The sequence below is a fragment of the Podarcis gaigeae genome (genome assembly GCF_964106915.1).
Source record: "Podarcis gaigeae genome assembly, chromosome: 1".
Taxonomy (NCBI): domain Eukaryota; kingdom Metazoa; phylum Chordata; class Lepidosauria; order Squamata; family Lacertidae; genus Podarcis; species Podarcis gaigeae.
Window position 1 is genome coordinate 86,814,535 of NC_139678.1, and position 26,486 is coordinate 86,841,020.

The window sequence follows — 26,486 nt, forward strand, 5'->3', positions numbered from 1 at the left end:
GTTTCCAGGAATGATTCTCTGCCAGTTTCATTCTCATTCAAATTGAGAGTAGCAGCCACTGTTCTTCTCCCTGCAACCTGCATTTAGGAGGAAGGAAGGAAAGAAGGGCCCAGAATAGAAAGAAAGGAAAAACACACCCCTAGTATCTGTTTTATGCTTCTCAGTTTTAAATATGAGCACAGTGCCAGAGTGTGGTCACGCCTCATACACCTATAGTGTTGGCAAACCTGCATTGCCCAGAACAGCTTAGCCAACATGCAGCAGCTCTCTATTTTTGGAGCCCCAAGGTCTATACTTAAGCTGAGGCCAGGCTATTTGGAGACGATGTTGCCTTTTCTTTCGCTTGGGGAAAGAGACTCACATTTCCTGCTTTTCAGCTGTGCTGGCTGGGGCTGATGAGAGCTGTAGCCCAAACATCCACAGGGCATTGGCTTGGGGGAAACGGAAGCCATGTATTCCTGGTAACCTTTGCCGCCTTGTCGGCCTCCCTTATTAAGCCACCCACAGTGGTAGGGAAGAGGGAGAAAGCAAGATCACCTGGGGAAAACAAAAGAGGAGACATTAGCAGGCAAACATGCGCCTATGTACTCATCACTTCACTTGTCACCATATAATAAGCAAATAAGCAGGCCTCTCTGTGTGTGGGTGGCAGCCTGTGTGCCATTGGCCTGTTGCCCTCTCAGATATGCCCAGTGGGGGGGGGGGGGAATGAGCAGGCATCCGCTCTTCATGTCTTCTTCTTCAGCCTGCCAACTAACATGCCATCCCATACAGACAAGCTTGCACTGCAGCTGAAACACTATTGTGCCTAGGTTCTGTCTTCTTGAGCACTCCCTCATGCCAGCACCAGTTTGCATTCCACTAAATGGCATTGGACTATCTCTGCCCAGTCCATGTTCACTGCTGCTGTTGGGCCCTTCTCCAGAGGACTGTAGAGAACTGGGCTAACTTGCAAAAACTGCAAGGGAGCTAAAGATGCTCCCCCTTTCAGTTCCTTCTGATATCATTTCACTCTGGCCATTTTTTATTTCCAACAGCAAACATGATGTGGCATTCATCTGGCTTTGACCACCTTCAAATCTATTGACGTAATCTGCTGCCTCTTAATCCTCTCCTATGGGTTGCTTTAATAAAGGGAAAGGTCAGGGTTTTTCACCAGGTGATACAACAGCTTCTGAGAAGTGATTGTGCAGCAGGCAGAGAAAGTTACTATTTGCCTCTGTCTATTGGCTCCAATGGATGCTCTCCAATGGATGCAAGTAGCAGCCTCTGAGAGGTGATTTTTGTGGAGGCTGTGGTCCCCAGAGCTGCTTTATTAACTGTTGCCTCATATCAACAGCCTCTAGACTAGTGGGTTTTTGTGAGTGTATTCTGCAACCTGACATTGATGCAATAATAGTGCATTAGTGGTGGATTTATAATGGGTAAGGTATAGGACCCCTCAACAGATAAGTCCAGTCAAACTTGACTATGGGGTGCAGCATCCAAATATCATTCTGTAGTTGTCCTGCAATGGTTGCCGAATGAGATTGCATTATTGAAATCTCAAGGGACACCCTTGCGCTAGAGCGCAACAAGAGTGGGGCAGGGGGAAAAAGCAGCCCAGGACATTTGTGGTATGGAAAGTTACAGGATTTCAGCAGGAACTTACAGAAAATGTGCTGATTAGAAATCACCCTCTTTAAACCTGGGACATCATTTACATTAAATTCCTGAGTTGTAATTCATTTGTATGGCCCATTGGCCTCAGGGCATCTTTCACTACTCATGCCACAGATGAATGCTGTTAATGTGGAATAGCAAGAGGTTTGTCATTTGGAAGCACTTTCTGACCTGTGGGGTGTTTACAGCCCAAACCGAGTTAAGTCGCCCACATGGAAACTCCCCCAGTTGCTTCAAATGCTCCAGTTCCAATGAGCCTTCAGTTCATGTGAGGGACAAGATCCTTTTGCAGCGCAGTCCCCACTCTTTACTCACAGAACAGCCTATTTTCAGATTATAAGGAAGCTTTTGTGTGCAGTCCGATTAGCCAAGGTATTTACATTACAGCTGAAAGCATTAACTGATAAGAAGTCTCATTCTTATCGAAAGCAGCTGAGCTCGGGAACAACTCTGAATTTTTATTCTGGGCCAGGAAAAACCAGAACTGGAAAGTGATAACCTTAATTTATTAGTGCCAAACTAAAAACAATACAAAACTAATTTGAATATCATAGCTGAGCCATGGAATATGCAAAGTAAGAATACCTCTGAGTGTATGCAGAGCACAAGGCCAGGGCTTCCACTGTCCCAGGCAGCTGACCTGGGATGTCATGAAAGGTCAGGAAATTGTTACTTTTTAATTATTATTAATTTTTAAAATTGTTGTTACTTTTTAATTATTAATTTTTAAAATTGTTGCTACTTTTTAATTATTATTAATTTTTAAAATTGTTGTTACTTTTTAATTATTATTAAGATTTTAGTTATATTTTTCCTCCTGGGGGGAAGAGAGCTTGTGGGGTTCCCTGACTCAGGTGCCAACATAACTTAGTCAGCCTAAGACGCGGGTGGTGCTGCCGTCTAAGCCTATTGGGCTTGCTTGCCGATCAAAAGACCAGCGGTTTGAATCCCCGCGTAGGGCTGAGCTCCCATTGCTCTATCCCACCTCATGCCAACCTAGCAGTTTGAAAGCACACCAGTGCAAGTAGATACATAGTTATCGCTGCAGGGGAAAGGTAAATGGCATTTCTGTGTGCTCTGGTTTCCATCACGGTGTTCCGTTGTGCCAGAAGCTGTTTAGTCATGCTGGCCGCACGACCGAGAAAGCTGTCTGTGGACAAACACCGGCTTCCTTGGCCTGAGAGCAAGATGAGCACCACACCCTATAGTCACCTTCAACTGGACATAACTGTCCAGGGGTCCTTTACCTTTACCTTAGTCAGCCTTCAATACTAGACACCTTAGCAGGGGATGGGGAGATTTGCTATTCCGTGTCAGGCAGCATAATGTCTTGGGTTGTCTGTGGGAAAGAGAGGTTCTTGCCCATACACAACGCTCAGGACCCACAGCCTGTCCACACAATAATAGAATTCAGGAGTCAGGTGCCCCCAGGGCAGATAGCATAGCAACCTTCAGTCTCACCAACTCTTATCTTTTCATTTTAGAAATTATGCACCAGATAGTTATCCTAGCGGGGAATGCCAACTTGTCTGTCTGCCACATTTTTTTCCAGGAGGCGTCTCTGGCTTGTTATGAGATTAATTTCACTGGCTTCTGATTAATCTCAGCCTGAAGATAATCTTTTGTTTGTGACATCTGTTCAGTTGCCGTGGAAATCATTAGGATCCCCTTTCACTAATGGGAGAGGAGCTCTAGAAAAGGTTGAAAGAGAAGCAGGTGAAGAGACATATATTGAGTCTGCAGATACAGTGGGGGCTGGCCTGCTAAGGCAAATACAGTGGTACCTTAGGTTACATACGCTTCAGGTTACAGACTCCGCTAACCCAGAAATATTACCTCCGGTTAAGAACTTTGCTTCAGGGTGAGAACAGAAATCGTGTAGGGCAGTGCAGCGGCAGCAGGAGGCCCCACTAGCTAAAGTGATGCTTCAGGTTAAGAACAGTTTCAGGTTAAGAACAGACCTCCAGAACGAATTAAGTTCTTAACCCGAGGTACCACTGTAGAGCAGGGCCCCACCAACCTCAATCTGCTTTCAGCCAATCCCTACCCTGAGTGCCTTCTTACTTACAACTAGCTTGGGTGGCAGATGTCAGTTTCCTCTTCCTTAGTCTCAGTGCAGCCACTTTTAGAACCCAGCAGGGTGGGAGATGGGAACAAAACTAGAATTAGCTGGACCGGCCCATCATCTGGCACCACCTACTGTTGGCCTCCCTGCTTTCTGCCCTACCAGCTTCAATGGACACCCTTGTTTGGTACTCAAGGCCGTGCTGCACTTGCAGAATAGGGCTTGTTTCTAGGTGGGGGGATAAAATGAAACCAAGGTCAGTAAAATGGCTCCATTTCAAAGTGCCTTGAATCTTAGCCTTCAGCTATGTCGGTCCACCTGCTCAGATTCCCATTTCAGACAGAACTTCTTTCTCTTCTGCCCTAAAATGTGGTGTAGATGCAAAACACTGTTGTGCCTTTTTCATTCCAAAAGAGAAAAATAGTTTTGTGGTGTGTGTGTGTGTCTTTTTCTTGCATTTATTTGTACTATACACCTCTCTCAGGGTTGTCAAGGAGGGGAGCATTCCAGGTTTAGCCCATTTTAGCTTCTTTTCCACAAGAGCAAAAAGATCAGTGCATGAGTACAGCCCTGAACACAATTGCCAACTGTCTTATTTTGCCTGAACAGACCTGAAAACCACAACAAAATCAAAACCATCCCTTTCATGATGAAAAACTATTCTGTTGTTGTTCTTTTAAAAAAACTGCTTGGCCAAGCCCACTCAAGTTTAAATACACATCTATATAAAGCAGAACAATTTCTCTCCCCTTCACACACAAACACACACATAAACTGTGCACACACTGTGCCTTTAAAGCACAAAGAATTCTGGACGCTGTAGTTTACCCCTCACAGAGTTACTATTTCCAGCAACCCTTAACAGGCAAACAGTGCCCAGAATTCTTTGAGAGGGGATATGTGCTTTCAGCATCTTAAAAAGCAGAGACATCACCTTGCCAACAAAGGTCCGTATAGTAAAAGCCATGGTTTTCCCAGTAGTGATGTATGGAAGTGAAAGCTGGACCATAAAGAAGGCTGATCGCCGAAGAATTGATGCTTTTGAATTATGGCGCTGGAGGAGACTCTTGAGAGTCCCATGGACTGCAAGAAGATCAAACCTATCCATTCTTAAGGAAATCAGCCCTGAATGCTCACTGGAAGGACAGATCCTGAAGCTGAGGCTCCAATACTTTGGCCACCTCATGAGAAGAGAAGACTCCCTGGAAAAGACCCTGATGTTGGGAAAGATGGAGGGCACAAGGAGAAGGGGATGACCCAGGACGAGATGGTTGGACAGTGTTCTCGAAGCTACCAGCATGAGTTTGACCAAACTGCGGGAGGAAGTGGAAGACAGGAGTGCCTGGCGTGCTCTGGTCCATGGGGTCACGAAGAGTCGGACACGACTAAATGACTAAACAACAACAAATGTGCTTTGAGTGTGCTCTACAGGTATAGTGTGGAGAGAGAGAGAGAGAGAGAAAGAGAGAGAGAGAGAGAGAGAGAGAGAGAGAGAGAGAGAGAGATTCCTTCCCTAGAACTCCACACAGTATGTATACAGAGTTATAGTATTATTAAGTGGCAGGACTGCTGTGAAAGGGCACTGACTGAGATCTATTATAGCAAATCATTTCTCTCCAGGGTCAAGCTTAGGACAAACTGATTAAGTGAGTGTGCTGAAGAAGCCCACTATGAATAGCACTGATTGGCTCATACCTATGATATCACATACCCCTCCACTTCAGAACAACTTTGCAAATTCTTTTTCAATTGATTTCACTTTTTAAAAAGAAAAGAAAAGGGCAATGATTGATGATTTAAATAAATTGTACTTGTTTCTTTGAGATTATTTTTTTTAAAAATTTTTTATTAAAGGTTTTCTCAATACAACAAAAAAAGCAAACAAAATAACATAATTCTTCCAATATCCACATTTTCTTCACTTCTTTGGACTTCCTCACATCTCTCGTTCCTGCGTTCTAAGTTTTTCAAACTTTACCCAGCAATTTATCACCTTGTTTCAATTCTTATATTATAATTTCCAATATTGTGTCCCTAATTTTAGATAGTTTTACCCAAACCTTAAAAGCTTAATTTTAGCATAATATTTATCCAAAATTTGTCTTTTCTTATATTTTCATTTATCTTCATACTCCTTTTAACTATCTTAATGGTGCCATATTATTAATAATCTTACATCTTTCTTAACACTCATACAATTTACAGTATTTTTGTAAATAGTCCTTAAATTTCTTCCAGTCCTCCTCCACAGCCCCTTCTCCCAGGTCTCGGATTCTGCCAGTCATTTCTGCTAATTCCATATAGTCTATCAGTTGCATCTGCCATTCTTCCAGTGTGGGCAAATCTTGGGTTTTCCAGTGCTTGGCGATAAGTATCCTTGCTGCTGTTGTTGCATATATAAAAAATGTCCGATCCTTCTTTAACACCCTCTGGCCGACAATGCCCTCTTTGAGACTATTTTTATCTCACATTTCCTATATATATGTGCATTCAAGGTGGCTAAAAACAAATTCATAAAAACAAATAACAAAACAAAAACAAAACAACCTTCAACAAGACAAAATAAAAAAGGTGCATAAAAGAAACAGTTATTATCTGGGTTATTTGTGGGGCATAGGAATTCGTTCATTTCCCCCCCCAAAATATAGTCCAGCCCCCAACAAGGTCTGAGGGACAGTGGAGCGGCCCCCTGCTGAAAAAGTTTACTGACCCCTGCTCTAGCTGCATGTAGAACACATTAGAGTAGCTTAAAGGTTTGTCACTAAGGCACAAATTACCATGGCCGTATATTATATAGCAACGAAACAAAGCCCTAGTTGGAGTCAAAGCTATGGTCCTATGGGCATGTCCTCTAACTAACAAGGCTACATTTGCCCCCCCCTTCTTCTGAGCCCCTCAAACCACACATAAAAGGGTTGATGGCCAGCTTGGGAAGAAGCAACGTCCTTTGTGATACCATGATTGAATTATGCCCTTTAAGGGTGCAAGGTATATTATATTTATAGGATCGTATTTTTAAAACATTTCATAGAGATAAGGCATGGGTTGTGTGCCTGAGGGGGAAGCTGCACTAGAAAAAGCATGTTTACAAAGGCACACGTGACAGTTGCCAAGATGGTTGGAGCTTCTTCATCAGATGTCATTGGCAAAAGACACTTCTAACAAATGCTGCAAAATGTCGGTTTATGGTGTCAATCTGTATTACATGGCAGTTACTGACAGCCACTTTAGAATATTCATACTTCAGTAAACTCCAGAATTTTAAGTAAGGGAAGGATTAGGGATGAATATAATTCTCAACACTTCATAAAACTATGTTGTGATTTTATCCTATGAATTGCCCTGAGACCTGTGAATATAGGGTGGCATATAAAATCATCATCATCTACATCATCTTTGAAGGTAATCATGAGGGCTAAAGTGTTATAAAACCATTATAAAGCTGTAGTGTAGATAGGGGTTAGAAGTTCAATCTCTTGACATATAGAAAACTCTACTTTTACAGACCCTGCCTCTGCGATCCTGATCTCTCTCTCTCATACACACACACACACACACACACACACACACACACACTCTTCCATTTTCTTTGATGCTATATAGAATACATTGTGACCACAATCATATAAATAACCCCTGAGTATGTTGTAAAGCTTTTTTGATTTAGACAGGAGAATGCTAAATGTGCATCAAAGCGATAAGGAGAGAAAAATCTGCAATCAGGAAAAAGGTCTGTCATTTCAACCAGAAAGGGAACTTGCTACTAGGCCAGGCTACCTAACTAGTCTCTGTCACTGGCAGCCTGTGTCAAATCAACACTTTTCATTCATGCTTCCAAGTGATGCTTGAGACAGTGGGTTTTGCAGTCTGGTGGTGGCTATGGGCAGCATTTCCTTGCTTGCATGTCTGTGCATCATTTTACCAAGCAGGTGGTGCGGTGAGGACAGCTTAGTTGCCATACCAGCTTTTCACTTTGTGGGGAAATGTCTGTGGTTGCCACTGACTGCCCACAGTGTCTCTCTACTGTCCACAAGTACACTTCATACCTTCTTTCCCAGCAGGACACACGTGCAATCGTCACTCAGCAAAATGATCCGCATGCAGTTTCATGTGCAAGAGAGGACGCTCCATACAACATATCTGTCGTGGTTAAAGTGGCCCTCATGCTCCTTGGTACACATGCACTAATTCCCTGTCACCTCTGCCTTACTGCATGAGCGCCCCTGCTCCCTCACAGTTCAGCACTGCAGCAGGGCCCCAGCTGCAGTGGCTCAGGCGCTTTCGCTGCAGCCTTGTGTAACTCAGAGCTCTGGTGGTGCAGCAGCTGCAACCGCTTTGCTGCATGCCTTACAGAAGGAGCCTATTGAGAAGCAGCCAGGAGTCCTCCCCCTTTTCTTTCCTTTTCTTGGTTTTCCCATTGGCTTCTATGTTATCCCTTATCGTTCTTAAACAGACGGAATTAAATGGGGGAGGGGTAATAAAATAAACCTGTGTCAGCACAACACAAAGGCTTGAAACCCAGTGGAAAAGGAACTGAGAAATCGGGAGGTCTGAATGACAGGGCAGCTGTGCTGGCAGATTAATAAATAGGAAGCAATGAGTTTGAGAATGGACCGGCTTTCTGGAGTTAACTCCTGGCCCTGCACACATTCATCTTGTGACTTTGGTCTAACCTCATCCACAATGTTCTCAACCTATGTACTTTTTGGGGGTGTGGGCTGGGCTGAATTCCAGCCAGAGAAACTGCACCAAGCACCCCGAGGATAGGAGGCATTTGGGGTGCAGCAGCAGGCAATGCACAGAGGAACCTGCTTTACTCAGCAGTATGGGGGCATAGATATTCTTCAGCTAACATACTTTTCTGCACAGGGTGTGTGCATGATGTGTGGCTTCAAGCTGTCAGTGGTACCGCTTCCTTATTTTTCCTAGAAAGAGAGTACTATAAACATCTATGGGGTGGGCTTTTCTGTTTTGTTTTGTTTTAACTTCCTCTCTCCCTTTCTGGAAATGTCAGGGCTTTCTTTGGTCAGTAACCTCCAACACAGGAGCAGAGGAGGGGAAGCAGCTTTGAGCCATGTGGTTCAGTTCAGATGCTGCCCAATTAACACTGAGCATCCAGCACATGGCATTGCCACCTGCAATACAAACACAGGAGGAAAGATTGCAGGGCTGGCTGCATCTCTTCAATTGTGGGGAAGCACTTATATGACCTACTCAACTAGAATAAACTTCAATCTGAATTGAAGACACTCCCCTGCTCCCAGCATTAAGTCATCCCAGTCTGAAAAAGATTTCACTCTAAAGCTCTCCTGGTGATGCCTGGGTGATGGCATATAACCTACAGCAGGAGATATATCAGAGAGCCTACTGGAAGTGATGTTGTGCCCAGTGTGATGTGGTCGTTAGAGCACCGACTGGTCATTGTCTCTCAGCCTAACCTACCTCACAGGGTTGTTGAGCGGATAAACTGTGTGTGGGGAGGGAATTATGTATGGTGCCTTGAGCTTCTTGGAGAACAGGTGGGACATGTAGCAAACAAAGACAGAAAACAATTAAATGCAATATATTACCCACATTTCTTGATCCATTTTGTAGCCATGGTGCGGACAATTAAGTACAGCATTGTGCTCTATGGCCATTTGTACCACAGAAAAACAGGATACTCGGTGTGCTCTCTAGGACTATGTTGACCTTCTGGGAAATGGGGCAACCTTTCAAAATAATGGATGCTTTTAAAAGGGAGAGGGGACAGGTGGTAGTATGACATTGTACAATCCTCACTGTTTTGCGTATAAGATTGTTTTATACTAAGTGCCTCTTGGTGCAAGGACTGCTGGGCGGAGTGGAACCACTTCAATCCTCCCTCTGGGATGGTCTCTCAGTTTCCTTCCAGATTCTGTGCCAGACCTTTGAGGTTTCAAGCTCTGACCTGCTATTTTGCTAACCAGCATTTCCTCCTTGCACCGAGAGCATTGGCCATGATGAAAAATGATGTCAGATCAAGATGATCTCTGCCCCTTGCTCATCTCAAATAAACTGTCATTGACAAATCCCTTATGAGCTGGCTCCTGGCCAGGTCCACAGCATTTCACAGCCCAAACTCACTGCCGCTTCCTCCTCCTCCTCCTGATGGCCGTCTGACTGCAGGCAACACTAATCACTTTCCCTTTCCCATCCCATTTCCCTGGGAAATTGAAAATCTTTTGACTTTTCATCCCAGCCTGGGCTGAATAAATAAATACTCTTAAAACATTTATCATGTGCATTGTGACCTGGGTTGCTTTTCTACTTCTTTGATTTATATCCTGCAAGATCTGGGCAGTTCACATATTTTCAATTTTATTTTTATTTTAAAGGCAGCGGCTGTTGCGGGGGTGGGGGGAACACCCCAGGAAATACAATTTTAACAAAGGTTGTTCCAACACACCCACCATCCTTCCCTATAGGCAGCCCCTTTGGGCATTAAGCCAAAGAGAAGCTTGCTACTGTGGCTGCATATACACCATATCTCTAAAGCACACGACCTGTCCCAAAGAATCCTGGGAACTGTAGTTTGTTAAGGGTGCTGGGAATTATAGCTCTGTGGGGTGAAACTACAGTTCCCGGGATTATTTGGGGGAAGTGATGCACTTTAAATGTGCCTTAAATGTATGGTGTGTGTGATATTGGCCTTCCTGGGCAAGAAGGATGTACAGACACCCCTGTAGCAGCTCTTCATCCTCTGGTGCCAGGCTAATGGCGCCTGCTGTGCTTCTGTGGCCAAGGGCCAAATGGCTGTTCTAGCTGAATTCTCTTTGGGAGGGAGGGAAGGAAGGAGGGAGGGAGGGGGAAAGAAGCTCTCAGGAGCTGCTGGCCCTCTGGCTAACCACGGTGTCTGGGACCAGGCTGTCCCTTTCCACAGAGAGACTCTTTCATCAAATTAAATTAAGCTAAATTAAAGAGAAAGTCTCTTTAATGAAGGAACTCTATGAAGCCATGTGTTCTCTCCCCAAGGTGATGAAGGGACCACGACCATCTCCTTTCTGGAGGAGGAAGAGGTTCCCACTTTGTGTCATGGGAACTGATTGTTCACTTCCCGTTGGAGTTTCCGCTCTGCAAAATTGCTTGTGGTTTGATGGGTGCAGCAACCCGCCGCCATGCATCCATTTGTCACTTTCCCACAGAGACGCTACCCCACATCTCACAGAGCGACAGTTCCCAGCACCTTTAACAAGGGTTCTCGGAATTCTTTTTGGGAAGACCTGGCCCTTTAAATGTCTGGCCGTAGACACAGCTGCTTTTGTACACCACTCTTCAGCCAAAAAGGCTCCCAGAGTGGCTTATGTACAGTCAACTGAGACAAGGCAAGCCCCGCCGGCAGGGTCGGGCAGATTTGTAAACAGTTATTCTTACAATGACCAGCTTGCCTAGTTCAGGAGTAGGAATTGCCTGATGAATGGTAGCTGGCGTGAGCACCACCTTCCATCTTTCTTTCTTTCTTTCTTTCTTTCTTTCTTTCTTTCTTTCTCTCTTTCTCTCTTTCTCTCTCTCTCTCTCTCTCTCAAAAATATTTACACACTGCCCTCACATAAGATATCAGGGTGGTTTACAACAACAGGTCAGGTATACAATAAAATATAAAAACCATTTAAAACAGAGCAATGTAATCATTAAAAAGACTGGCTAATCCAAAGCTGCACAGGCCTCTAGGCACAACAAAGTCTTCCATGGGTGTCTGAAAGTCACAAGTGAGGATGCCTGCTGGGTCTGTCCTGGAAGAGTCTTTCACAGCATGGGACAGGTGACACTGGCGCTTGGCTCCTGGATGAGGCCAGCTGCACCTCTGTAACACAGGGGACAACTAGCAGCACTCCTCTGGATGATCTCAATGGTCGAGCTGGAAGAGAAGGGCCTAGAGGTATCCTGGACCCTATTTATTTGTCATAGTAATGCCACTGAATTCCAGAACGTTCAGAATTCTAGGACTGGAGGGCCAATTTTGGATCATTTTGCTTGTGCCCCAAATCCCTCTGGATCCTCTTTGAATTCCATATTCCGCTCCAGAATCTGAACAGAATGAAACTGCAGTGCTCTCACCCATCCCTGCTATATCATGAGTAAGCACTGTCATGTGACATATCTTGGTGAGTCCTTACTCTCATCTTTCTTCAGGCTTGGACTCTCAGTGGGCACCAGCAACAAAGCGAAGCAGGAATAGGAAAATTAATTCAGCTCCTAGGCCCCACTCCTAATTGTCACAGGTTCCCCAATTTTAGAACAGTCCACTCCAAGGCCAGTGCAGCTACCTCAGTTACCCAAGAGAAGCAATCGCTCAGGATTAGGTTTAGATCTCTACCTCTAGCCCTGTGAACCCAGATTCCACCCAGTTCCTCAAACCACTCCTAAATACTACAGAGCACGGTAGTTCAGGAGCAGCAGTGTTTGCAAGCTGAAAGAGTGTGGTCAGAAGAACCCCCATACAAAGCAATCAAGTTTCTGCTGGAATTTTGTTCTACTTTTCTATCCTCCAATTCTGGCACCTGGCCTAAAGAATGAAATTGCAGCTGGGCCTGTAAAATCATGGATGATTGTCCAGGCTGCTTTTTTCCTATATCACCAGTCCAAGAAGACTAGTGTGCCATCTTTTAAAATCTCATACTTCTTCTTTTTTAAAAAATAAAATAAAAATAAACCTGATCCCACCTGTGTCATCTTGACATCTGGAATAAGGTGTTGCACCAGATCATGGAGCTAAAGTGAGAGTTATCTCTTCTCAAATGCATCCTGCTGCAGGATCATGAGTGTAGGTGAGCTTGCTGTGTAAGTTCTGGATTCTGTTTTGGCTTAAGCAGCTCTACTGGGGAAACAAATCCTAAAGTGAGATCCATTATCTTTGCAAATGACTCATAGGTCACACCTAACCTAACTGTGTTTTCCAAGGGCTTCATTCCCAAAATCTGGGCCAGATTTGTTATTGAAAAAAAGAGCCGGATTCCAATTAGGCACTAAGAGAAAGGGAAGGTTTTAAAAAGCACACAAAATGGATCCACTCCAGCAGTTTCTGTTGTGTCATCTTTGGCTGGATTTTCAGTCAGGCTGGACAAACTTGAAGGTGGGTGTCTAGCCCCTTTCTGAAAACCAGAATTACTTTGGGATAGGGAAGGCTAGTTTGGGTGAAAACGAGCCTCTCAGGGCCACATGCAAACCTATGTTATGTTGAACACCTGATCCACCGTAGAAGTGCACTCATCAATGAACAATTTTAAATTTAGGATCAAACTCAGGGAAGACCAGCTCTGCCAATTTGCAGCAGAAGCTAGTTATGCACAGTGCTTATTGTCTCATCACAAATGCCAGTGTTTTCTAGTAGCGGTATTTGGCTGACTTTGGCGGTGCCTGCTAAGCCCAACCCTTACCTGCCTCACACCTGATGTATGGCAGGAGTGCATGGCTTGCCTGAAATGGCCTCTCAGGCCACATGGGGAGGACTGGTGGGACAGACTTCCCCCACGGGCTGGACGTTCTACATCCCTGGGTTACAGCACAGGACTTCGGCTGGAGAGACCCAGATTCAAATCCCCAACCAGCCATGAAACTCATTGGGTGACCTTGGGCAAGGCACTGGCCCAGTTCACACATAATACTAAGCCAAACCATGGTTTCAGTGGCGTAGCATGGGTTGTCAGCACCCGGGGCAAGGCAAGTAATTTGTGCCCCCTAACCCGTGGATTTGCGCCCCCTAACCCTAACCCCCAGATGTTGTGCCCAGTGTGGCCAGCCCCCCCTGCACCCCCACGCTACGCCACTGCATGGTTTAGCATGAAGAAACAGACATGCATGTTCCTGGAGAGAAGATCACAGCCACTGTGCTTCTCCCCCTGTCCTGCTTTTGCTGCAGCACTACACAGTGGGGCTAAGACATGGTTTGACTTAGTCTTTGACATGCAAATCAGGTCACCAACTTTGACTGTAAGTGTATGACTTTTGTTCTAGCCTCTTGTTCCCGTAAAAAACCCAAAGTGGCTCCTGCAAGCCTAATGTCTGCCCATCCCAGGTATATATGAAGCACTTCAAACATGCTAACCAAGCAATCCTATATATATCTACTCAGAAGTAAATCTCATAGTGTTCAGTGGGGCTTATTTCTAGGTAAGTGGATACAGTATTGGATTGCAGCCTGAAGTGCAAAGTGTTACTACTACAAGTTGCAACTAATTTATATTGTTGTGAACAACTTAGAGGTTTTGTTTTTGTTTTACAATAAAACAGTATGTATATTTTTTTCTAAATAAACTACCGGTAATTAGAAACCTCTGGTATTAAAACCTATGGGGCATGGATCATGGAGCAAAAGTAACTTGCAGTGACTTTTCTAGTTAAATTCATTTGTGTTTTGGATGAAAAAGCTGGTTATGGTGGGTTGAAAATTACTGCATTAATAGAGGATATAATTTGTGCAAGAGTCTTAACATGTGTAATGATGGCATCTTGGTTGGGATGCACCTGAGATAGAAATGAAGAAATTGACCTGGTGCAGCCAACATAGATAGCACAGGAGTAGCCTCGGTACATTGTTGGGCTGCAACTCCCACCAGCCCCAGCCAGCATGGCCAATGGAGAGAGATGATGGGAAAATTAGACCAACAACAGCTGAAGGGCACCACCTTGTATACCCTTGGAGTAGTAGATGCGTGCGCACACACATATAACCTTTGTTTCCACACGTTGCTGAAAAGCAAAATGCTCGTGCTAAAACATATGTTATATTCACACCCTCGGGACATTGCCAGGATCAATTCAAAGTGATATGCCCCTGGGATCTAGTCTAGCTTTGTTGGAATTTAATCACAGTCTTTCGAGGGAAAGACCCTCAAGCTCAGCAGCCAATTTGTTGTTCAGAAACTGCAGTTAGAATCGCTGCCTTGTTTCCTGCCAGAGCTATTGAATAGCACTAAAACTAGAAGTTACTTCGCCTGTTGGATTTCTGGCTGTTAACACACAGGAGTCTTGACCAAGAAAAAGGATGGCATCTGTAGTTGGGGACTGCTCTCCTTTCCATTCTTCTGCTTGCAAAGCGGCTTCCCTCCGTCATGTTTCCATTTGGCCTTTTCCACTAAATTCTCAGCTCCAGCCTGTCTCCGATTCACCTTGGTTTCCCTATAGGCCAACATGGCCTCCTTCCACATTGCCCTTGCTGTGTCCCATGTTTCCAAGTGACTCATCGTGTCATTGAAAAGGCCCTTGTAATCACAATTAGGTAGCTGGCTGTCGTTTCCCTCCCTTATCTCCAAGCATTGCTCTCTTGGGGGCTTACAGACAATCCCCTGCTGATGGGCCCTCTGCAAAACTCCTTTATGTGCCGCCCGGGAGCTCTAGCTCTCCCCACTCCCAGGGCTGTGCCTTCCTTGGGTTTTGTTCCCAGTCCCTCTTTGATGTCTCCCTTGCAGCTGGACCCCATCCAAGAGCGAGACAAACAAGGCCTCTTGCCTGCCTATCGCACTTGGAAGGGAGAAGCACAGAGGAGCCTTTGGCTCGAATGGAGGGCGGCTGCCTGAATCGAAGGCCTGTTTGGGGAGGCGGGCATTTTCTTCCTTTCCCAGGCCCTAGAGGTGACCCTGTCCGGTTCCCACTGCTAAACTCTGCCTACCTCGGCCCCGCTATTTGCAGGTGACTCCCTCCCTCATTCGCCCTTCCCATGCCAGTGCAATTCTCCTAGGGTACTAGGATCGCAAGATTAAAATGTCCCATCTTTTAGGAACGTTTTGATGCCTGGAATAAGGAACACCCACTGTATGGCATCTAGTGAAGATGTTACGCGTAGGGAGAGAAAGAGTAGGCAACTGGACTTAGGTTTGGCACAGTAACTGCCCCCAGCTGACAGAGGCTGTATGCTTTTAATAGCAGTGGGACAGGAAGACATTCAACAGGTGTTGCATTTCTCTGTCACTCCATCTAAAGGCTAGGGAAAGTTGCTTGTTGAATGTCTGCCTGTCCAGCAGCTGTCAAAGTCTCTGGAGGAAAAAAAAAGGGGGGGGGGAAATGGCTATATTGCAAATTGGGCACTTTTCAGCTAACTCTGCTATGATGAATTACAGTAGGATACAGCCATGAAAAACATCTGGTAAGAAGGGATCTGAATAGTTTGCACATATGAATATATATGTGTGTGTGTGCTTGTGTTCAAGTATTGTTTACTCAGAGCAGACCCACTGAAATGAACGAAGATAACTAAATTAGGTCTATTTATTTCAGTAGGTCTCCTTGTGTCATCAGTAGCCTGACCTTGAGGTATTTGGGTGTGTTTTAAAAAACAAGTCCCTGGCCCTGTGAACATCCCAGGTAGGGGCTACCTTGCCCTTTGTTTATTGTGCTACTTTTCCATCATCCACTATGAAGAGTCCAGGCCCAAGCTGGGAGTGGATGCAGTGAGAGGATTAGATTAGCTCAGGCATTTTTGGTCCAAAGCATTTAGCCAAAGGGTGTGTGTGTATTCCCCTTCCCCATAGAAGCAATACTTTGAAAAATCTTGTTGCATCATTCACAGCACAACCCTAGGCATGTCCACTCAGAGATAAGTCTATGGAGCTTATTCCCGTGGAACAGGATTGCAGCCTTAAATGCCAATCCCTGCCTCCATGTATCCCTGCCGCTGCCACCACTGTGCCCCCTGAAGCAGGTCATGCCATCTTACTACATAGCAGAGCTGGCCATGATGTCATCAGGCCTTCAGAGGTGGGATGGCTAAGATGTGGTTCACCTGATGTTGCTCTATCATCCCAGACCGTTGGCTGTGCAGGATGGGGCCGATGGGAGTGGTAGTCCAACCATAAAGGGAGGTTCCCCACCCCTGCTTTAGATGTAAACTTCAAGTCTCCAAGATGGGGGGTATACTTGTAACCCATAACTCCATGCTGAGAGTTCCAGCATACCTTGAAAGGAATGAAACATGGGCAGGGCTCTCTCAGCTGAGGCAGGACACTGGTGGGTTCTCACTAAAATGGAGGTTTTAACTGTGGAAAGACTTGTCACTTTGTAGGAAAAGGCCTGCTGTTCCCTGTCATTAGCACCTTGGCTCCGATAAAGCCAATGCTTCTCCCTTCCACAAACTGGACTGTCTGGTAGGTCTCCAAGAGAGAGATAAAAGTCCACATGATGCTTCTGGGAAAGCCTTTTCGGTCCTTCCTGCCAACATTCCCTGGCTTTACAGTCCACATCACAGTCATGTTCTGACACCCCTCGAGGTGTTGTACGTGTGTAGGTGTAAGCATTTTAGCTGAAAACACTTTCTACAACATGCTGCCCATTTACTGTTTAAAAAATGCAGCTGGGAGAAACTTAGCACAGTCAATAAACAGGGTTTCTTCTTGTCAGAAGGTCGATGGAGTTAAGAAACATGCTACTGCCAGACTGGGTTACAGAGCAATGAGAAAACTCACCCTCTGTCCTGTCTCCTACAGTGAACATCAACCGACACCAGAGAATCAGTATGACTGGGCCATGAGAAATATCCAAGTACATTTTGTGCACACAGGTCATGTGGGATCATATGCACATCTCATTGTAACAAATAAGAGAAAGCACAAGTCTTGGTGGTCCTGCATGCCTGTCCTTGACCTCTGACCTCTTCACAGTTGCAATCACCTTGTGGACCTCCAATCTCTCTGCCTGCCCTGGCTCTTTGGGCTGATATGCTCTGATGTAACAGTGGACCTGGACAGACGGAGTTGTCACAATCTCTGCCTGCCATTGACTTTAGCCACTTCCATGTCACAGAAGGGCTAGGGAAGCCCAGTGCTAAGAAACTGAGTGTCCTGAAGACCTGAGACACCTTAAATTCAACCATATAAGGATTGTCAAATTTTAAGCCACTTATATGTGGTCTTGGATGCAGCCTAAAGCTCTGGCTAGACCTAAAGTTCTGTAGCTTCAAAAAGTCAGTTATGAACTACCTTGGTGTCTTGTAATCAGGACCAGGTAGCAGCAAATGTGTTGGACCTTGGTGGCTGGAAAACTGTTCACCTGGGCAGCGTGCACCTCCTGCCTCTTCTCCTTGGTAGAGGGATTTGATGAAGACAGTATCCTGACCTACCGTAGATGGATTTTTTGATTATTTCCACTAATAGCAACGGGACGTGGGTGGCGCTGTGGGTTAAACCTCAGAGCCTAGGACGTGCCGATCAGAAGGTCGGAGGTTCGAATTCCCCTGATGGGATGAGCTCCCATTGCTCGGTCCCTGCTCCTGCCAACCTAGCAGTTCGAAAGCACGTCAAAGTGCAAGTAGATAAATAGGTACCACTCCAGCAGGAAGGTAACCGGCGTTTCTGTGCGCTGCTCTGGTACGCCACATGACCCGGAAGCTGTACGCCAGCTCCCTTGGCCAGGAAAGCGAGATGAGCATGCAACCCCAGAGTCGTCTGCGACTGGACCTAATGGTCAGGGGGTCCCTTTACCTTTACTAATAGCAACACCGTGTGACTGTTTGCAATAATCTATGTGCCTTCTCCTGTACAGCAGTGGAGGCTGCTGTATTTGGGCAAGTGGGACATTTCCCCATCAGCTTCAACCTGCTCTCAGCCATGCCCCCCAACTGCTACCTTCTTATCTGCAACCAGTCTAGCAGGTAGTCCTGGTTATCTTTTTATTTTTATAAATTTAAAACAACAACAACAAATCAATGCAGCATTTCACAATTAACAATAAATCAACACTGGGATTTTCCTTCACCCCTTCATGGTTTTCCTGAATTTTCAAATATTGCTGCATATTGTAGTTATTCTATTCCTTATCTCCACCACAGTTTTCTCAGGTACAATTTTAACACTGTCCTTGTTCAAAGCCTACTTGTGTTTTAACATGTTTACAATAGTTTTTAAAGTAATCTATGAAGGTTCCCCACTCTTCCTTAAAGTCTGTCTTATCCTTATCTATCAATATTCTATCAATTTCAGCCACCAGTCCTCTTTAGTAGGTGCCCCCACATCTCGCCATTTTTGTGCATATAGTATTCTTGCCTCAGTTGTTGCCTATAAAAATAAATTCATTTGGCGTGTTGTTGTTTTTTGGTAGTCCTGGTTATCAGCTTCCTCATCCTCCTTAGTCTTGGTGTAGCCCTTATCAAATCCAACAGGGAGGAGGATGGGGGACAGTGCTAGACTTAGGTGGAATCTAGGTAAAGGTAAAGGGACCCCTGACCATTAGGACCAGTCGCAGACGACTCTGGGACCTGGCAAAAGAGATGGGGTTGCTTCTTTGACACAACTTTTGTACACTGAGGTCCAGCACCGAGGGCCTTCTGGCGGTTCCCTCACTGTGAAAAGCGAAGTTACAGGGAACCAGGCAAGGGGCCTTCTTGGTAGTGGCGCCCGCCCTGTGGAACACCCTCGCATCAGATGACCTAGGAAAAAACAACTACCAGACTTTTAGAAGACATCTGAAGGCAGCCCTGTTTAGGGAAGTTTTTAATATCTGAAGGACTATTGTATTTTAATATTTTGTTGGAAGCCGCCCAGAGTGGCTGGGGAAACCCAGCCAGATGGGCAGGGTATAAATAATAAGTTGTTGAGGTTGTTGTTGTTACAGTATTATTATTATTATTATTACTATTACTACTATTATTCTCTTTTGAGTGTGTGTGTGTGTGTGTGTGTGTGTGTGTTTAATATGACAGTAGTGTTAAGCAGCTATAAGTTCTTATTCTTTTTGCTTATTTCACTTAAATGCAAGAACTTGACTCAGAGAGAGAAAGAGCCTACCTATGAGCATGCACAGTTAGGGAGGGCTACTGTTGCCCTCTAGTGGTTGCTTAGATAGTAGAGAAGTTTGAGATGAGTGTGTGCCCTTGCATCAATTCAAAATGCATCTTTAGTTACCTGCAAGGTGTGATGTACTCATTCCAAGAGCCAAGGCCAATCTGGTTGAGGGATGGGTATAGGATACAAAGGAGCATAAGGCCCCTGTAACCTTAAGAGCTGAACAGAAGATGGGGTTGCTTTTCTCATCCCTACATGGCATGATGTTCCTGCTCAAATCCCTTCTTGTACCTGAATATTAGAGGAACAATCAAGAGTCCTTTGCATCTGGTCACCAGGCACAGCCCATCCTTGAATCTGTCCAGATGTGTATAACTCCCCAGGTAAAGAATCAATGGCCTGAAAAAACACCAACATTAAATTTTTAATTTAATTAAAAAACAAAACATAAAACAGGACCACAGATATTGAGGAGTTGTGCTGCTGATTATCAGTCACATCACACACAAAAAGTCTCCTGGTGCTCACAATATTCACATGACCACATTCCACTCAGGAAGGAAGTCTTCTGCCTTCTTAGGTAGAAAATAATGCACTTCTAAAAGACTAGAGAATACAGAGTCCCTGTAAAAGATGCTTCTCATTGAAAGGAAGTGTGCAGACCGTGAGCCATGCATCCACGTGTGAGAGAAATAATTACTTTTTGTACAATAAAAGTGATTGTGCAAGAAGGCCCTTAATGTAAAAAGAGTTTTTTAATAAAATAAAAAGGAAATGGTGACTCTGGCGCCAGTCATTCACACAGCTGCCTGTGAATAAGACCTACTGGGAATGAATGGGACTTGCACACAGCTAATGATGTACAGGATTGCTGTCCTGGAACTATACTCTGTACAATATAGACTGAACACTCATGGGGTGTGGGGAGAAGAAATTTGTCATAAGTAAAAAGGACAAAAGAAGGTAGATGTTTGCAGATGTGCTACCACTGAGCTACAACCCTTCCCTAAAGGAGGACCATCCTAGTACTATACTTTGTGAGGAGTTGCTTTCTTGCTGCAAGAGTATACAGTAGTGAAAGCCCTGCTCAGGGGAGCTACTGCCCTGGCTGGTCATCCACCAGTGATGCAGCTTCTGTCCTCAACCCTCCACTGCAAAACGAAGAGGCCTCTTAGTCCAGAATCAACTAATGCATGTGGTGATGCCAGCTTTATGAATTCAGGCCTGAGAATTCTCGGCATTCTTTGAATACTCCTGTTATCCCTCTCCTTTCCTAGCTGCAGAGCTCAGTTTCTTTGCTTGTGTGTCTTGTGGTGACATTGGATTTCCCCCAGCCTGAAATTCAATTTTGAGGACGCTGGGTTTTTGTTGTTGTTGTTATTACAGGAATCAGCCTCCAGTGACCAAATCAGACCCTGGTATCTGTTTTGCTATCCTTTGACTAAATATGAAATCTGCGTTGTCTAGCTCTCTCTCTCTCTCCCCCCGCCCCCCACCGGATCCCTGCACCACTGCCACTTCCCCAGGCCTCCCTTATGATTAAGCCTTTGCTCTCTTAGACCATTGTGCGAGTTAATTACTTAAATAACAAAATTGCTGGGCTCCCAGTCAAAAAAAGACTTTGGAATCATTGCCAACAGCTTGTCTGAAGCCTCATCTGCAAAACGGTTTCTGCTGTGTCAGGACTGGGATCCCAAATGACAGTGATGATATTGTAAAGTGAATGATTGGGACACGCTGCTCTCTTAGGCATCCATGTTATCCAACTACCCCTAGGAAGATGCAGTAGAAAATCAGGATATTTTTTTTGGGGGGGGGGACAATGGAAATGGGGCAAACAAACAAACAGACCCTACAACTCTCTCCCTGTATGGATAGAATGTGTAGCAGCTCTCTCGGTAATGTTCTTCTATGATGCAGGAAAGAATGTGGTGCATGTTTTTGCAAAGACCTATTTGTCTCATTCATATTTCTACATTTTTGAAAGTATATGATTTTAAAAGCACATCAAAAGCACACTGGCCCAGTTTGGCTCCTCCGTTCATGAGTGTCAGGCTTGCAAGGTCTGCTTCCCCTCCACTTTCTTTAGTTTAAAAGTGGAAGTGTCTAAAGTTTCCTGTTACATCTGAACTTGGGGAAACTCTGGTTAGGTTAAACTCTGGTTATCAAATATGTTAGGTTCATAAACTAAGGACTGATGCAGACTTGTTGGAGATAGTTTAAACCAGGGATTGGGATCCTGTGGTCCTCCAGTTGTTGTTGATACCTCAACTCCCATCAAGCTAAAGCCAGCGTAGCTAATGGCCAAAGATGATGGAAGAGCACAGGTCCCCCACCCTTAGTTTAAATTAACCATAGTTTCTCTGAGTTCAGATGTCACAGGGAATTATGTTTAGTTTTACAGCATAACCTTCCAGTTTCCTCCTTGTGCCCATGCCAGAGAAGGAGGCAGAGGGTGTGGTGTGCAAGCTTGAAGACTGTGTAGGTTGATGCACATAATGCTAAACCATAGTTTAGCATTTACATCCAAAAAGGCCCAGTGTGTAAGTCTCCTTACTTATGGAAGACTTTGGCTACAATCCTGTACACTTTTACCTGGAAGTACCATTAAACTCAATGGGACAGAATTCTGATTAGACAACAACATCTTAACACAAATAAAAGAATAAAAGAGCAGAAATGTTTGAAGCATAAAACCATTGCCATCAGAGTTTTAAAGGCCTGGTGGGGGAGAAATATTTGCCTGGTGCTGAAAAGAAATATGCAGTTGCAGCAACAAGGACAACCTTCTCTTTCAGTCACCACCTCTAATGGCAGGGGCACTTGGGGGTGGCCCTCCAAGAATTCCCTCAGTGTAGACAAATGTGTGCACATGTGTGCATTTGTGTGAGTGCCACTCAGTGCCATTGGACATCAGGCAATGCATTTTTTTCAGAGACTAAGCTAGAAACATAAAACACTCCCTTCTACCAAGTCAGATTATTTGTCTTTCTGGCTTAGTATTGTCAACCATGGTTAGCAGTAGCTCCCTTATGGCAGCAAGGAAGAACCACTAATCTGCAAATCGGATATGGTCTGTGAAAATGGTCCATGCATGGCAACTTGGCTCATGAACATGGTAGGCTGTCTTCAAGCTGCATGGCTACTTCTAATTTGGCCCTGTCTCTCTTTGCCAGGGTCAGGTTCAGCACCTGGCATCCTTTAGTAGCTGCCTAGGCCACAAAAGGGACCCACCACTGGTGCCTGCTCTGACACCTCTTATTAAAAACCCTAAACACCCAACCTGGCACACCAGGTAGCCCCAGCCAGGTGAATACAGGCACAACTCAAATTCCCCAGACTGTCTCTGTCATAGTTTAGTGTAGCTCCAGGACACTGCAAGAAATTAAAATGGTGTTTGGGCCAAGCTGCTTGGCAATATTAGAGAGGCAGCTGACTGATTCTGGTAAGCCTGCCACAGCCTACCAACAGAGGGCTTGCCAAAGGGCACATTGCCCAGGGCCCTCTAAAATCTGGCACTGGCCAGAGCACAGCAAGGTGGCTGCCTCAAGCAGTTGGGTCTGGGGTCTTGTGAAAGGGCAGCAAGTGCTGAGGCACTTGTGGGATTTATGGTCACCTGTGTCAGAAGAACGCAGCCAACCTTAATGGCCTTGAGTAGGGGAGAGGGGTGCCATTAGCTGTTCCTCCTCAGGTAGCAGAACATATTGGACTGGTCCTGCAGCTGGCCTTGTTCTCTTCCATGCTTGATACACTTCTCTTACCAGTGGAGGCTGCTTCGATCTCAATGACCCATCAGTCTCAACCTCCCTGTCCGCTTTCTTCCTCACAGCCAGTCTAGTAAGCAGTCCTGCCTGTCAGCTTCCTCTCCCTTAGTCTCCGTGCTGCTCTTATATAACTCAGTAGAGAAGACAAAGGAGACAAAACTAGAATCAGTTTGCTCTGCCTGTCATTGGTTCTGTTGCCCCCTACTGTCAGGCTCCCTGTCTTCCACCCTACCAGTCCCAATGGGCACTGGGCACTGCAGACTTTCTTCCTTCTCTCCTCATCAGAAACAGGACACATCTTTAAATAAGATGGTTTAATGGCCTGGCAGCTGTGTTAAGCCCCCTTATTGGTGGGTGCAGGGGAGATCTCGGCCTATGGTTCCCCTCATGCGTATGCACAGGGGGTGGGGGAAAGCTTAAAGGAGCTGCTCCCCTCCTCCCCGTTCCCAGTTGAAGGCAGAGGACGGCTGTGCGTCCTTGGTCAGAGCGCAAAATTAAATTAGTTGGGCCTGAGCTCTCTGGAGACAATAAAGCAAATGGGCCAGTGCTGGAAGAAGAGGGGGAGGGGTTCTTGAGCAAGGGCTGTGTGAGGCCTTGCTGGCAATTCCCTGATTAAAGTGCCTGGCAGAGTAATTAGCCAAGTGTTCCTGAGGCGAGGCCAGGCCTAGGCCACAACTCTGTCAAGAGCAATGTCAGCTTCTGCGTTCCTAGTTCCAATGCACCAGGCTGCAGCAGATGGGAAAGGAACAGGACCTCCTCTTAACCCGCTTGGTGTAATAGTTCTGGAAAGGCATTGGTGCAATAAATAGTCAGGGAGAACTGGCACCTCTCTGAAGGAAATAAGAGGCAAGCTTGTCACCTGTGTATGTTGTTGCATTGAAATGAATGCAGAAAGTGAAGTTGTCCATTGCCTGGCGTTGAGGTCAAGCTGGACTGCCATCTGGCATGTTTCAAACCAGGTTGCCTACACTCTTCCTCCCTCCCTCTTGTTTGGTTCCCAGGCAGATTTTATTCACCATTCATTCACTCTGCGAGGGGTTTGGCAACTTAACATCTGTGAGGAGAGTGATGGTGATGAGGTCTTTGGTAGCAGGGTCATTCAGAAGATGCAGGGATGGGCTAGCATCCGGATTCGTGATAGCCTCAACATAATCTGGGCCCTCTGGACACTATTGGCCATCATAAGGATACCCTGCTCTGAATGACAAGAGGCATTTGAGAGCATTGGGGCTTCAGCTTCTTAGGCTGCTGCATGTTGGGAGTTCACCACATTTCTAAGCTGAAGTGTTCTAGGCAGCAGCCAATGACCAGTTTCTTTACTGGAAACATCATGAATGTTTCTAGTTGGTGCCACTAGAGCTTTGACTTGAGCAGCTGTTCAAGATACAACACTCGGAAGAGGAGCAAATGCTGAATCCAACATGAAGGATAGCCTAGGACTCAGGCATTGTGGTAGTTGCAAGGCGTATTGTGCATCTGGACTTCAGGTGGCTATGGAATAGGAAATAACATGTCACCCCAAAGGAGGAAATGAATCACATAAAAAGAAACAGAAAGAAGACAAAAGAGGACATAGATCTGCATAAATCTGCAGGTGCTAATTTATACATATAGATGCCATTTTGCAAATCATTTATATAATTTAAATTGAAATACAATGCATCTCACTACAGCAGGGAAGACTGTGACCAGGTGATCTAGCAGATGGTCGTGAGAAGAAACTAATACAAACAGGAACACCTGATTATATCCTGACCTGGCCTCAGTTATCTATGCTCTAATAACCCCTGGGTTAGACTACTGCAATGCATTATATATAGAGCTGCATTTGAAGATTGTTCAGAAACCAATGTTAGTTCAGAAAATGGCTACAAGACTCAGTGTGACATATTATGCCAATGCTGCACTGCCTACGCTTATCCATTGTGCTCTGTAGTATGTAGGGTAGGGGAAATGCACATTGTAATGAGGCAGGAAGTGGGTATAGCTTTACTACATGTTAAAGAGGGAAGGGAGGAACTGGATACTGAGTTGCTATTTTGGAGAACAGGCCTATACTGCTTCCTATAAGATGCCATTCCACCCTGATAAAAAACCTGAGCAGGTCAATGCCTGCTGCTGCAGGCAGAGGTCATGGATGTCTGTAGACAGAAGCTTAGTATTCTGCACACTTTGGCTTGGAGGGAAAGATCCAGGTCAGACCCAGTAGCAGTGCAGCGCCAAAGCTCCTCTCTGTGCCAGTAGGTGGCCTGCGGGTTTTTGTGCTGTGCTTGCATTCCCTGGCAATGTACCGTAATCAGTAGAGCTGATCGCAACAGCTCAGCTTAACACCTAGCACTGAATTGCTTAAGGGATGCGAGCAGTGTGTGAGTCTTATATGGGCCATACAAATGAATTATCCAAACGTGGACCCCTGTCTTTGTTCATCTGCAAGAAATGGGCTCTTGACAAGAGAGAATTAGACTTGAGGCTGGCCTAGCCCAGGAGCTCCTTTATGAGAGCTGCCCTATCCTTTGTTGTTATGCTGTGCTGAATACATCTGGCGGAACACAGTGGCTAAGAGGCTGAACAGTGAACTAGTAAATTATTAAGGCTATCAGTGGATTATTAAGGCTATCAATAGTTACTAGCCATGATGGTCACGTCAGAAGTAGTATGCATCTGAATACTAGTTGCTGGGGAGCACAAGTGGGGAGACTGCTGTTGTGCTTCAGTCTTGGTTGCAGGCTTCCCATAGGCGTCTAGTTGGCCACTGTGAGGAGAGAACACTAGACTAGATGTAAATCCCCTAGTCTGCTCCTCATCTCTATGTTGAACCTGCCCAAAGCAGCCAATATTCATTCAGCCCACTCACCCAGCATCCTCAAGGTGGGAGATGGCAATAATATTGCTGACCTATCTTGCAAAGCTGTTGTAAGGTGATGACTGAGATAATGCACACAAAATAGATTGAACTCTCTAAAGTGCTACACAAATGCTAAGCATCTGAAAGTGCAAAATGCAATGGGCCTACCTTTAAGCAGGAGCGGGAGGGGTAACCTGCTGCCCTTAGCCTAACTGCATTCTGATTGGCCAGTGTCATGAACTGGCAGGACGGCAGGGAGGGGGAAGAGGATCCTGGTGAGGGGTAGAGCCATGACTGGGGCACACCGGGGCAGGCTGGGGATGGAGAAGGAGAGGTTGGTGTGGAAAGTACTCATGGGGTGATGGAGGGTGGTGAGGGGATGGAGGTCAGTGCACAGGAACCAGAGCAGCAGGACCCATCAC

At 45.4% G+C, this 26,486-nt stretch overlaps 1 protein-coding gene and 1 long non-coding RNA gene across 20 annotated transcripts in view; one reads left to right on the forward strand and one right to left on the reverse strand.

Annotated features, from left to right (window-relative positions):
- The window catches only part of TNS1 (tensin 1), a 330,451-nt gene that overhangs the window by 1,766 nt on the left and 302,199 nt on the right, over nt 1-26,486 (forward strand). The gene's annotated exons all lie outside the window — the stretch shown is intronic.
- LOC310825399 lies at nt 288-17,345 on the reverse strand. Of its 2 annotated transcripts, none has more exons than XR_014555273.1 (3): nt 17,143-17,345; nt 12,410-12,560; nt 288-537 (listed from the first exon to the last, which is right to left on the reverse strand). It is a non-coding gene; the product is annotated as an uncharacterized lncRNA (long non-coding RNA). The 2 variants fall into 2 exon arrangements; XR_014555274.1 differs by having other exon boundaries at nt 12,410-12,563.